Source organism: Xiphophorus hellerii, chromosome 10 (assembly GCF_003331165.1).
Source record: "Xiphophorus hellerii strain 12219 chromosome 10, Xiphophorus_hellerii-4.1, whole genome shotgun sequence".
NCBI classification, from domain to species: domain Eukaryota; kingdom Metazoa; phylum Chordata; class Actinopteri; order Cyprinodontiformes; family Poeciliidae; genus Xiphophorus; species Xiphophorus hellerii.
The window spans coordinates 25,680,865-25,692,812 of record NC_045681.1 but is presented as its reverse complement, the minus strand read 5'-3'; the positions used below and the strand labels follow the sequence as shown (position 1 = coordinate 25,692,812).

Here is an 11,948-nt window from a genome sequence, read left to right as displayed (position 1 = left end):
CCAGGGGAAGAGTAGTCAGAATTCCTCTGAGATATACTGTAGAGGCACTTAGTGACTCAAAGTCCTCTACTTCACATGTTAGTTCAAGTATTTGGGTGTGAAACCTGTAGAGTTCAGAAATGTATTTAGTTTGTTCTACTTTAAGTTTACAAGGACAAGGCAAAACATTATTGCATATTACAATTTTGTTTTATTCATATATAAGGGTAATTTAATATGGTAAAAAAAGGGGGGGAGAGAAAATGTAAATTGGAATTTGAAGGTGCACTGGAACTCTAAGAGTAAAGATTCACATGCTATAGATGTTGGAGTTACCAGCAGTCTACTAAAAGTAAATAAAACTTTTAAGTTGTTTTGTAGGATTGATAGGAACAGCAACTGTTTAGGGCAGAATAATCCCTACGTTGCTGAGGACTGAGGGCAGTCTACCCCAATGTCCTAGTGTTCAGATATGCTATTTTCTAACTTGTTAAGTATTTCTGCAAAGTACCCGTGTAAGGTTAAGCATGCGTGTTTTGCTGCTGAAAGGCAAGTACAAGGTGGAGATATAGTTATATGTCACAGTGAGGCTTCCGTAGCCCGAGGGGCAGACTGATGAGCATGCGCTGTACATCCAGTAGTTAGTAGTCACACAGAGTAATAAAGCTGAGTTCTGCAAGCTGCATAACGGGTCTATGTGGAGTTCTTCATAAAAGATAGCCGTTCACGACTGCCATGTTTTCTCTCCCTGTTCAATGCTTACACCTTTAGTTGTTCCAAAAAATGCCCATAATACTACACTTAGTACACTTCAAATTGTGATTTTCTACAATTTAATTACACTTAAAATACATTCAGCACAAAATTAGTGGTTCCAAAATAAAGTTAAATAATACTTGAAGTATACGAGAAGGACCTCGCTGCAAACAGAAAGGGGCGGGGACGGACCACTGTCAGTCTCATACCTTATTTGGAAATGGGACCATTGCACTCCGGAAGTCAAGGGGGCGCTATTTCCTATATTATCCGCGGCTTTCCGTTTTTATTTTCTTTTGAAATCTGTGATACAGACTCACCACAGCTTTTACACTGATTTTAAACGGGTTTTTTTCTTTTTGTTGCCTTATAAACACAAACTTCAGGGTATTTTGTTTGAATTTTAATGAACATAATTGTAAAGTTTAAGCAGAAAGAATTTTTTGAACAATTTTTCATTATAAATATTTGAAAAGTGAGGCATTCTGATATTCCAAAATAAAACTCAGTCAATTGCTTTTTTTTCTTGATCTGTTAACATGTAATAAATGCACTGTGAAAACACAAACTCTGACCAAGTATTTTTGGTCTAGTTTTTTAGTACATGAAGTAAGACAAAACTAACTTACAAGTAACTTTTCAGCAAGATATGAGCTTTTTAAAGTAAATAATTCCTTAATATTAATTTTAAAAAACTACTAGTTCCACTGACGAATCATACTTTTAACAAGATATTTTTCCCATAAGTGAAATAATCTGCCAGTCGAACTAATACTTTTTTAAAATCAATGCTAAGGAATTATTAACTTAAAACAATCTTCTTTGTTGTGTGTAAAAGTTACTTGTAACAGACAAAATACACATAAAAAGTAAAAGCAAAGTGCAGTACTAACTGGTGTATCAAACCAGAAGGACATCAAAATTACTGGCAAAATAAAACACATTCAGATTTGCTCAATAAAAAAAGTTATTCAGAACTTGATTTAAATAACTGTAAATGTCCACATCGCAAATGAGTAAATCAAAAAGCTAATTTATTTCATTAATATTAAAAGTTGGTCCCCATATGGATTCCTTGCACACAATGTTATACATCTACAGCATTTATTTCTAATTATTTCACACCTGGGCTCCAACGCATGCTCCGATGAAGGAGGCTCTGCTGCAGGTGCACCCTCCACAGCTCATGGTGTCTCTGACGGCTGTCTCAAACTGTTTGGCTGTCAGGACTCCATGCAGCGCTGCCTGGAATGCATCTGGCAAACCTGCAGTGAGTATTGCACCTGTTACCTGTCTGGTCCGAGTCAAGTTGGAGTTTAGTGAAGTTGGTGGAAGCTTGTTAAACACACCGCATGTGTTGGGAAACACAGCGGGGATCAGCTCCTGTGGAGGCTTCTACAAATTCTCCTGCACTTGATGAATTTTAGGGTGTGGCTAGGGGGAGTTAGTTGGACAGTTGGAGTTTAGCCACACAGTTTTTTGACCTCTCTCTTTAGACCAGTGTTTTTCAACCTTTTTTGAGCCAAAGTACATTGTTTCCATTGAAAAAATCACGAGGCACACCACCAACCAAAAATGTGTACCCTCCTATATTAAATATATAGTCATTCTTATCAAAGTGTCTTGAATAGGAATCAAATAAACACAAAAATGTATTTTTTTAAATCATATTTTATATTTCATATTGCACTTAACATGTCCACTTCAAAAGTACACCTGAACAGTGGCACAACAATGTGGTCTTAAATTTAAAGAGGTTGTAGAAAACTTTAGTTTTTTACAAACTAATTCTGTCCACAAGCATTCTGTTAGCCGGAATACAGAAAATAATTCTTATTCTTATATATGATCTCTTGTTCTGGCCTCTATTTCACAAGACATTTCCAGTGACACTTGCAGAGACTGAAGATGCATAAGTTAACCGAGTGTGGATACAAAACACATATTCGAAAGACTATGCAGCATCAAAGGAAGAGAAGGGAAGTCTGGAGCCATGTGGTGCAGAATGATGCTACCAGATGACTTTTCAGGTGGGCACTGATAAGACATTTGTTAGAATAATTTTATTATCATTGTTACATTAGTAGTGTTACTAGGGTCATCTATTGCTTAAGTGTGAACATGTGTGTGAGACAGAGATGACTTCCTTTTAACCCTTAAAACATGTTCTTTGAAGATGGTCTTCTGAGAGTTTCCTTAGTCGTAAACCTGTGTTTGTTTATACTCTGGGCCCCCCTACTTAGAGATTCCTTAGTCGTAAAACTGCTTTTGTTTGCGTTAGTTCCTGGGGGCTCCTAATCTTATCAGCACCAGCCCCCTTTCTTTTGTTTTGTGTTAATAAAAGGGAAGTTCTACTGCAGAGTTTCAGAACACATGGTGAGCTGTTCAGAGGAGCAGTTAGCTGTGTCTTCTCCTTTTGCAAAAGCTTGGTTGAAAACTCAAACGTTGTCTGTGGTTCTTTCTTTGTATTTTAGGTACACAAAAATACCTATCAACATTGGTGAGCCCTGTGGCACAGGCCCAAATTTGGATGGAACCAGCTCCAAATTTGAAAGACCAAGAACCATAAGTGGTTGGGACTGCAGCTGGCGTAGTTTTTCTCCTAATGCCAGAATGTCGGGATCTGGAAGTGTTCCTACAAACATCAGTGACAAAATCATAATAATAATAGGTTTTGACAAAGGAAACAAAGGTACAAAAAATAAACCAAAAGTTATACCTGTGTAAGCTCTGTAAAGTGTGGAGTGCAGATATCTTTTTCCCATAGTATTGGGTTTCCTCACCACCACGTCGCTGACAGGTTCAGGATGTGTCCCCTTACAAGAAATACACAGAAAGATATGTCAATCTAAAGAACAATAAAGGGATGGCTGAGCAATTTGTTAGGACATAATGGGACTGATTTGGTACCGTTTAGATTTTTACCCAACTTGCAAATAAAACTAATTGACAGCAGTTGAGCCTGTATTTTTTTTCACTGCCTACAAAAAAGACATTTTCCAAACAAATTATGAAAGAAATTATATTTGACACAAGTAATATTGAGATTACAACTAATTTTATATGGCACTTATAAAATACAAGTGGGAAAGGAACCTAAGTGGCTGCACGACTCAATCAAAGGAGGAATAAATTGTGTACATAACTATACCACTATTATTTTAAGATCATATATATGACAGTATATGTAATTTAGTGTATGTGGTATATTTAGTATATGGTAGGATATCACAAACCATAGGATGTGTTCCACTCTTTTTTTCTTACCTGTGTTCTTAGTCTGTGCCATCTTTGGCGCAGATCACTTGTGCAGGAGGAACAGTTGGCAGCTGGAGTTGGGAGTAGTGTGCAGGCTGGTAAAAAAGTGCAACTACATGATTGCAAAAACCTTTACCAGCTGCACAGCTACAGGAATGTAACAAGGTAGCCTTTCGCGGTTGGATTTTACAGTGAGGATGAAGCTTTGAGGCAGAGTCAGGTGGAAAACAGCAGTGGTTTATTCTTCACACAGAATCAACAACACTTCACAGGTGAAACTGCAGTCTTAAATAGTCCCAGCTGTGACGGACCAAACCACCTTTAATTCACAGGGGAATCTCAATTCATCAATATCCACTTATTTAATTAAAATACCTTTTACTAAATACAAACATTTCCATTTACTTTTTATAAATATTTTATGTTTTATCATTACACCATATGAAACACCACAAAACCAATAAACAATTCCCCCCCACACTTTTCAATGGCCTCTCCCGGAGACTATATATGGTGTCTGGACCCCCGGGCAGTATTTGTCCAAACACCCTGGAGAGGACACAGAAAAGACAGGTGAGTCACTCTACATTAGCACTCCACACCTAACAGATTATGCACAAACATTTGCTGAGTTTTACCCACCAGTAGCTCATTGCTCTGAGTAACAATTATCCTCCCTTCACAGGCAACCACCTCACTCGTCAATGAGGAGCAGCTGTGCAGAGCCCAGAACAAAAGGCTACATGCTAATCTCTAAAAATACTCAATAAATACAATTAAAACTTCTTGTGTGCAAATTGTTATTGATGTGCAAATCTATGCTTAAAGTGCAGTGCTAAATAAAGTGCTTGTTAATAAAGTGCAAAAAGTACTTTAAAAATGCTATACAGTGATTTCAGTAAAATAGTCCCAGAAATGAAGATCTCTTCATTACAAGGAATAATCCAATAATTCAGCCTTTTCTTTTCCAACACCCAGTGATATCTAAAATAGACAAGTGGTTAGCAACACATATATACATCAATACATATAGCATGTTTAGCTTTAAACAAGTAATAGATTCTAGTTTGAAGGTAAGTTTCAACAACAGCAGACAAAAAACACAGACTAATGTTGCAACCGCAACAGAAACAGAAAACAAATAGTAACTACTGAACAGGAAGATGTTAGAATGGACCTTACCAAGCTGCGCCCACAACCGACCCACGTGACCTCAAGTTTCACAAAGCCTTGCAGCGCGTTGTTTCTATGTAAACATGACTCGATTAGTGCATAATTTCTACCGGATTTTCACAATATATCAACTACTACAATGGACAGAGGAACTAACAAGTTCATGTCATCATCTCGGAGGAGGTTACTGGTTTCTCAGTCACAAGCTGGTTGCAAATCTGAGGCCAGCAGATGTCAGTCAGTTATGGAAGATCTGAAATTTGGTTTGATGACCTCAATATGAGAAGCTACAGACTGATAGGAGGAACCAAAGAGCTCTGTAAAGGTAAAGGCAAATCTTCTGAAGTTGGGATATAATTAATTTAATTTCACATAATTACCACGGTAGAAGCAGTTGTTTGTTAAAATTTTATGAAATATATTTGTTCTATTTGATGTTTGTGTGGCCTATGTGGATCTGGTGGCTTCTCTTAGTGTAGCAATGAATGACAAGGAGCTCAAGCTGGCATCAGTTGTTTTCTTCAATTCTCCATCTGCATTTCACACAATGGGCATCGAGGTAAAGTCAGTCTCTGGCATAAAACAGGCTCCTCCGGTGATCTTCATGGCTCTGAGGATTACAGATAATACAGTAACCACAATAAAATAATTGAAAATTACAGTGATTGCATAGTAGATTTTGTTTACATTAAAGGAACAACCAGTGAGTGTCCTTTTCAAAAAAAGTAAAGCAATTAATTAAAATGCTCTAAAAAATAAAATGCTGACATTCTATTTATTGCAGGGGTCTCAAACTCAATTTACCCGGGGGCCGCTGGAGGTAGAGTCTGGGCCGCATTCACACACACGGTCTCCTCAGCCGAACCTTTCTGATTGCCTATTACCATATTTGGCTGTAGTCAGGCGCTGTAACAGCCGTAATTGTGTAGTGTCTCTTTAAGATACTCTGGTATTGCTAATGATGTCAGAAGTATGCATCACGGCTTCTCTGTAGAGAGCGTGGGAGAAACGTGCTAGACGGACATGTTAGCTCCCTAACTTTTTAGTAATGTTACGGGTTGTTTGGACGCTGCTCAATTTTCATGTCCGATAATATAGCAGCCGTTCAACCGGGCTTTGTAAGGTTGGTGAAGAGCGTATTTATTAAAGGACAACACTGTGGAATTCCCAGTACCAGTGTGGTTGTGAGTTTTTGACCGTCCTGACAAATCTGCCGCCTCCTCTCCTCCCTTAAACACAACCCAAGCATTACAGCGCCTAACCTTAATTACGTTACACTGATCAGCAACTTCCGGGTCTAGACTGGATGCTGAAGCACGTGAAGCGGGAGCGGCCGCGGAAATTGCGCATGTACAGCATGCAAATAATGACAAATAGAAAATGCAAATAGGGATGTGCTGTGGTGGCGCAGGGGCTAAGCACAACCCACACAAGGAGGCCTTAGTCCTCGTCGCGGCTGTCAAAGGTTCGATTCCCGGCCTGGCGACCTTTGCCGCATGTCTTCCCCCTTCTCTCATTACCAACTTTCCTGTCAATTAACTATCAAATAAAGGCCACTAGAGCCAATAAAACCTTTAAAAAAAAAAGAAAAGAAAATGCAAATAGGCCCGGCCGATGTCCCGCCCCCGAGAGCAATATACTCCACCGTGATTGGTAAGTTCGTTCAGCTCTGCACACAACACTGAAAAGTGCCAATTATATCAAACTCGCGGGCCGCACTAACATTAAACTTTTATATTAAGGCGGGGGCCACAAACTATCGTCCCGAGGGCCGCGAGTTTGAGGTCCCTGATTTATTGGATGCCATTTTTATATTTTAGTCTATATAAACTTGCATCTTGGAACAATGCAAAAACATAAATGAACCATATTTTTATATAAAACTGTTAATATAAAACTCTGCCTTATATTAACCATCTGCTACAAGATATTTAGTAAAACATACCTGCATTTCACACAATGGGCATTGAGGGTGGCTGGGCTCTCCCTTAGAGATAGGGTGAGAAGCTCAGTCATCCAGGAGGGACTCAGAGTAGAGCTTCTGCTCCTTCACATCGAGAGGAGCCAGTTGAGGTGGCTCGGGCATCTGGTCAGGATGCCTCCTGGACGCCTCCCTGGTGAGGTGTTCCGGGCACGTCCCACCGGGGGAGGCCCCGGGGAAGACCCAGGACACCCTGGAGGGACTATGTCTCTCGGCTGGCCTGGGAACGCCTCGGGATTCCCCCGGAAGAGCTAGAAGAAGTGGCCGGGGAGAGGGAAGTCTGGGCCTCCCTTCTGAAGCTGCTACCCCCGCGACCCGACCTCGGATAAGCGGAAGAAGATGGATGGATGGATGGATGGCATCGAGGTAAAGTCAGTCTCTGGCATAAAACAGGCTCCTGCAAGGAGGAGCCATAATGTTACCGTGTGGGAAATTCCCACCACACTTTCTCATGAACTAATTGTAGCAGGATGAAGCCTGCCCCAAGATTGAGGACACCTGGCACCTAAATTAGCTCAGTGGGTGTGAGTATAAAGGCAGACTCTCACCTGTTCCTTCATGCCTGCATTTGGTCACACTTCAGTGGGAAGGTTGCTTGGTTACCTTGCAGTGGTCACAACTCAAAAGTCTGAAATCAGTAAGTAATGTTTCTCCTTCTGTACAAGACTGTGATTTTAGTTGGTTAATTCAAATTGTTTAAATTTAGAAGCTGCCTGAAGTCTCTTGTTGATATTGGGATGCGGGTGTAATTTACCCTCCCCAGTTCATCTTGGCAACGTAAAACGGAACGTACTGGCAAGCGGATCCTCCTGCTGTTGGGCCGGAAGGACTCTCTGGTTGAGGTGGAGTCATCCAGCTCTGACATAGCGGCTGCAGCTCGCTGGAAGCCCTGTTGCCAAAGCAGCCAGGGTTTTTGCAAAAATTTGCAAAAACAAATTTTTGCATTATCCTATTGTTCTGTGTGGCCTCCGGCTTTGCTGCATTTAACGGCTGTGGTTTTTTAGATTACTTGATTAAAACATTGATTTTAATGACTGGATACATCGGAGGTTAGGGGTAACCTCATTTTAGCACCCCATGTCTAAATTGTAGTGTCTTTCTTTCTTTTTTGTATTTGCTTTGTTTAACCCTCCCTTTTGTCTCCAGGCTGAGAGCTGAAGGCGGGGGGGGGGCTTCCAGAGGAACTGGACCTGTGTGCTGTGCGAGTGACCGGTGTTGGGATTTCTTCACGATCGAGTGTCTGTTCATAAGTGCTTGGGGTGATTTATTTTGACTTATTAATCTGTTTTAGGAACCAGTTCCCACATTTGGACTGCCCTCACCCTGCTGGTAGGCCCCAGTACTGTGCACTTCCCTTCCTATTGTGGTTCTTTGAATTTTACTGGTTTTTTTAAAATGGAACAACAAAATGAATTTTGTGGTGGAATGAAGTCTCGTTCTCATTGGTTACATACCTTACCTATTTCCTTGGGCGCAATTCCCAAGGTGGCGCTGTGACACCCTCTTGTTACCCTGCTTTTTCACATAAACATTTCTAAAACAATATAATAGCAGAACTAGCGTAACCTGGATTAAACATATTTCAATAATATGCAAAAACAAAAACTATAAATATTTCTTTATCACAGAGCAGAGACACGTTACCTCGTCGGTGATCCTCATGGCTCTGAGGATTACCCATAAGACCCCGCTCTTTCTAGGGTGAATGCAATACACAGTTTTACCAGCAGACAATGCATTTTAGCAGAATTTAACCTGAACCATTTTAACTATGTTACATTTGTTGTTAATGACGTATACTCACAAACGAACGAGGTAATTATTCCAACCTTTAGAAACAACAGCGGCTGTAATGCGCCACAGCAAAGGTAAAATAACCCGAACAGGTCAACTCAAAACCACTCGTACCTTTTTACTCTCTCTTTGTAGTTTAAGCACACCTGTTACCGTGGCAACCGCCTGGGCCCCGCAAGACGAGCAAAGATTACGTTAAAAACATAACATTCAGTCCGTTACCATATGGATATCAAGTTTCCAGGCTTGATATTTATTTCTCGATTATTAATCAGCGCTTCCCTGAACACAGCGATGGTTGATTGACTAGCTGTACTTGGTGCTAGAGTGGCTAACACGAGTAACAGTTTAGTCCAAAGCCTTTTCTGCTAAAATAAAATCTTTAGTGTATGTCAGATACAGTACACATTGCATATTGATCTGTTTAGCTGACGTAAGACTGTGTAGCAGACAGGCTTCAAGGTGTAGACGCTGTATCAGTACTGCCATTATGCTGTATTTGTTTGTGAAAGGGCCACGCACGTGACCACTAGAATGGGCATCAGCCAATGAAAAGCGGCCCCTCTGGTAAGGTCCATAAGCTCTGAGTCCAGAAGTCGTATGTTAAAGTTCTTCAGCTGTCAAATATGAACAGGAACTTGAACTGACGAACAAGAGTCAACCGGCTTTCTGACTGTCTCAAACCTGCAGCTTGTGTGGTTCCTCATTTTTCTTCATGGATCTGAAGCATCTACAGTAGCTCTGACAACTACCTGTCCCTCGACAATATCTGACACTACAGGCATGCAGAAGTAAAGCATAGTTTCAACATCAAGCGTCATCTAGTATCTCATAACTAAGTTCTAGCATGATATTTTTCACAAACTGTACTGGCAAATACATTTCAGAATGTCAAAATATAATTGAAAAGTTTAAACTACATCCGTCTCCAATATTCCACGTAATTTAGCAATCTAGGTTAGGCTTCATTACGATGTTTGTGTAGTTCATATCTTGTAGCTAGCGGTTAGCTCGCTAAGCTACGTCTTTTCTTACCTTGATAGCTGTGGATATATTCTTCGTGAAAGAACTTGTTTCCTTTCACACATTTGTTGGTGGGCGAATTCGCCGCTGCGATTTAATCCGCATCAGCGAAAGAAAGTGCTGGCAAATTAAGTAAGGCTGATGAAAGGGAGGAGGAGAGACGTTTTTCAGAGTACTTGAATTACAGTCACCAAAACAGGAAGTGCCGCAGCCCTTTCAGATGCAGCTTCCGGTTATCGTGATAAAGGTCTATTCTCTTGTTTTAACGTACAATGCTATGTACCTACTGCCATCTAGTGATAAGGAAATTACATGATTACGCCTCTGGTGACTACTACAGCACAGACACTACACTGATGTTTCAGGACTTCACTTGAACATAAACAAATGTGAACTTCTACCGGTTAAAGATTGTGATTTAGATTCTGTTTGTAATATTCCTGTCAAAGAAAGTGTTACTTATTTAGGCATAATTATCTCTAGGAATAATTTGGAAAGGTGTTCATCAAATTTTGCTCCCTTAGTTGATAAAACCAAAAAACTCCTTAATTTATGGCTTCAAAGAGATCTAATCCTTAGGGGAGGGGTATTGTTATCTAATTTTGTTATCAAAATCTAGAGAAACTCATCCATGTGTTTATCTTCAGTCGTATTGATTATTGCAACAGCGTCTTCACAGGTCTGTCCAACAAATCAATCAAACAGCTGCAGCTGATCCAGAATGCTGCTGCTCGCGTTCTCACTAAAACCAGGAAGATAGAGCACATAACACCAGTTTTAAAGTCCCTACACTGGCTCCCTGTAGCTCAAAGAATAGACTTTAAAATACTGTTTACAAATCACTGAACGGCTTAGCACCACAATACATTAAAGATCTGCTGTTGTTGTATGAACCTTCCAGACCTCTCAGGTCTTCTGGTCTGCTCTGCATCCCCAGAACCAGAACCAAACGAGGAGAAGCAGCTTTCAGCATCTATGCACCACAAATTTGGAACAAACTTCCAGAAAACTGTAAAACAGCTGAAACACTGACGTCTTTTAAATCTCAACTAAAAACCCACCTGTTTAGAATTGTATTTGAAATGTAATCAATTACAAATTTATTGATGGAACTTGACTTAATGATTGATTCTATATTGCATTGTGTTTCTGCGTTTGTAATGATGTAAAGCACTTTGAAATGCCTTGCTGCTGAAATGTGCTATACAAATAAAATTTGATTGATTGATTGATAAAGCGGAGGGAATATCACGGCTTACTTAGTCTGCACTCTCCTTGCATTTAGACAACCAAACTATAAAATCTATTGACTAAATGTTATTCAATTTCTTATGGAAAAATCATTACTTAAGAAAATCAGTGGTAATGAATTCTTATGAAAAGGAGGGTTGAATTTTCTAGATTTCACAACTCTAAATAATACATTCAAAATAAATAGGTTAAAGTCGTACCTAAAAAATCCATCCTCCATCTGGAATACTTTCCCAAATTACATTTTCTCCAGTGTAGGGGTTCTTAATTTCCTCTTCCTCTGTATGTAGAGAAAATACCAGTAAAACTTTTTGCATTTCACAAACAAGCACTTCTTTCATGGGCACTTATATACAAACATATATTTTTTTCCCCATAAATTATTCATCTGGAATAATCAATACTTCTTCACAAAAATAGTTCGACAATAAAATACTTCTGGTGAGTCAGCTATTTAACAAAAATGGATGTTTGCTCAGTTACAGCGAGTTCAAACCTCGCTGTAACTTCTAAAGAGTATGATATTGTGTTTGATGCTGTAACTAATGAAATATGTGAACTCTTTAGAAATAATGTTATTGATGAATATAAGGCCTTGTTAAATATAACTGACACCACTGTTGGTAAAGCGTGTTTTTCTTCTACTTGTAAGAATAACAGAACTATTTTTGCCCTGTTTCAACAAGATATATTTCTGTACCTTCATCTGTTTTCCATTGGAAGAATTTTGTCC

At 39.6% G+C, this 11,948-nt stretch overlaps 1 long non-coding RNA gene across 1 annotated transcript; it reads left to right on the top strand.

The window, feature by feature from the left end:
* The first annotated feature begins 4,523 nt into the window (after positions 1-4,523).
* LOC116726913 (uncharacterized) lies at positions 4,524-4,778 on the top strand. Its single transcript, XR_004340720.1, has 2 exons — positions 4,524-4,566; positions 4,679-4,778. It is a non-coding gene; the product is annotated as an uncharacterized LOC116726913 (long non-coding RNA).
* Positions 4,779-11,948: the final 7,170 nt, after the last annotated feature.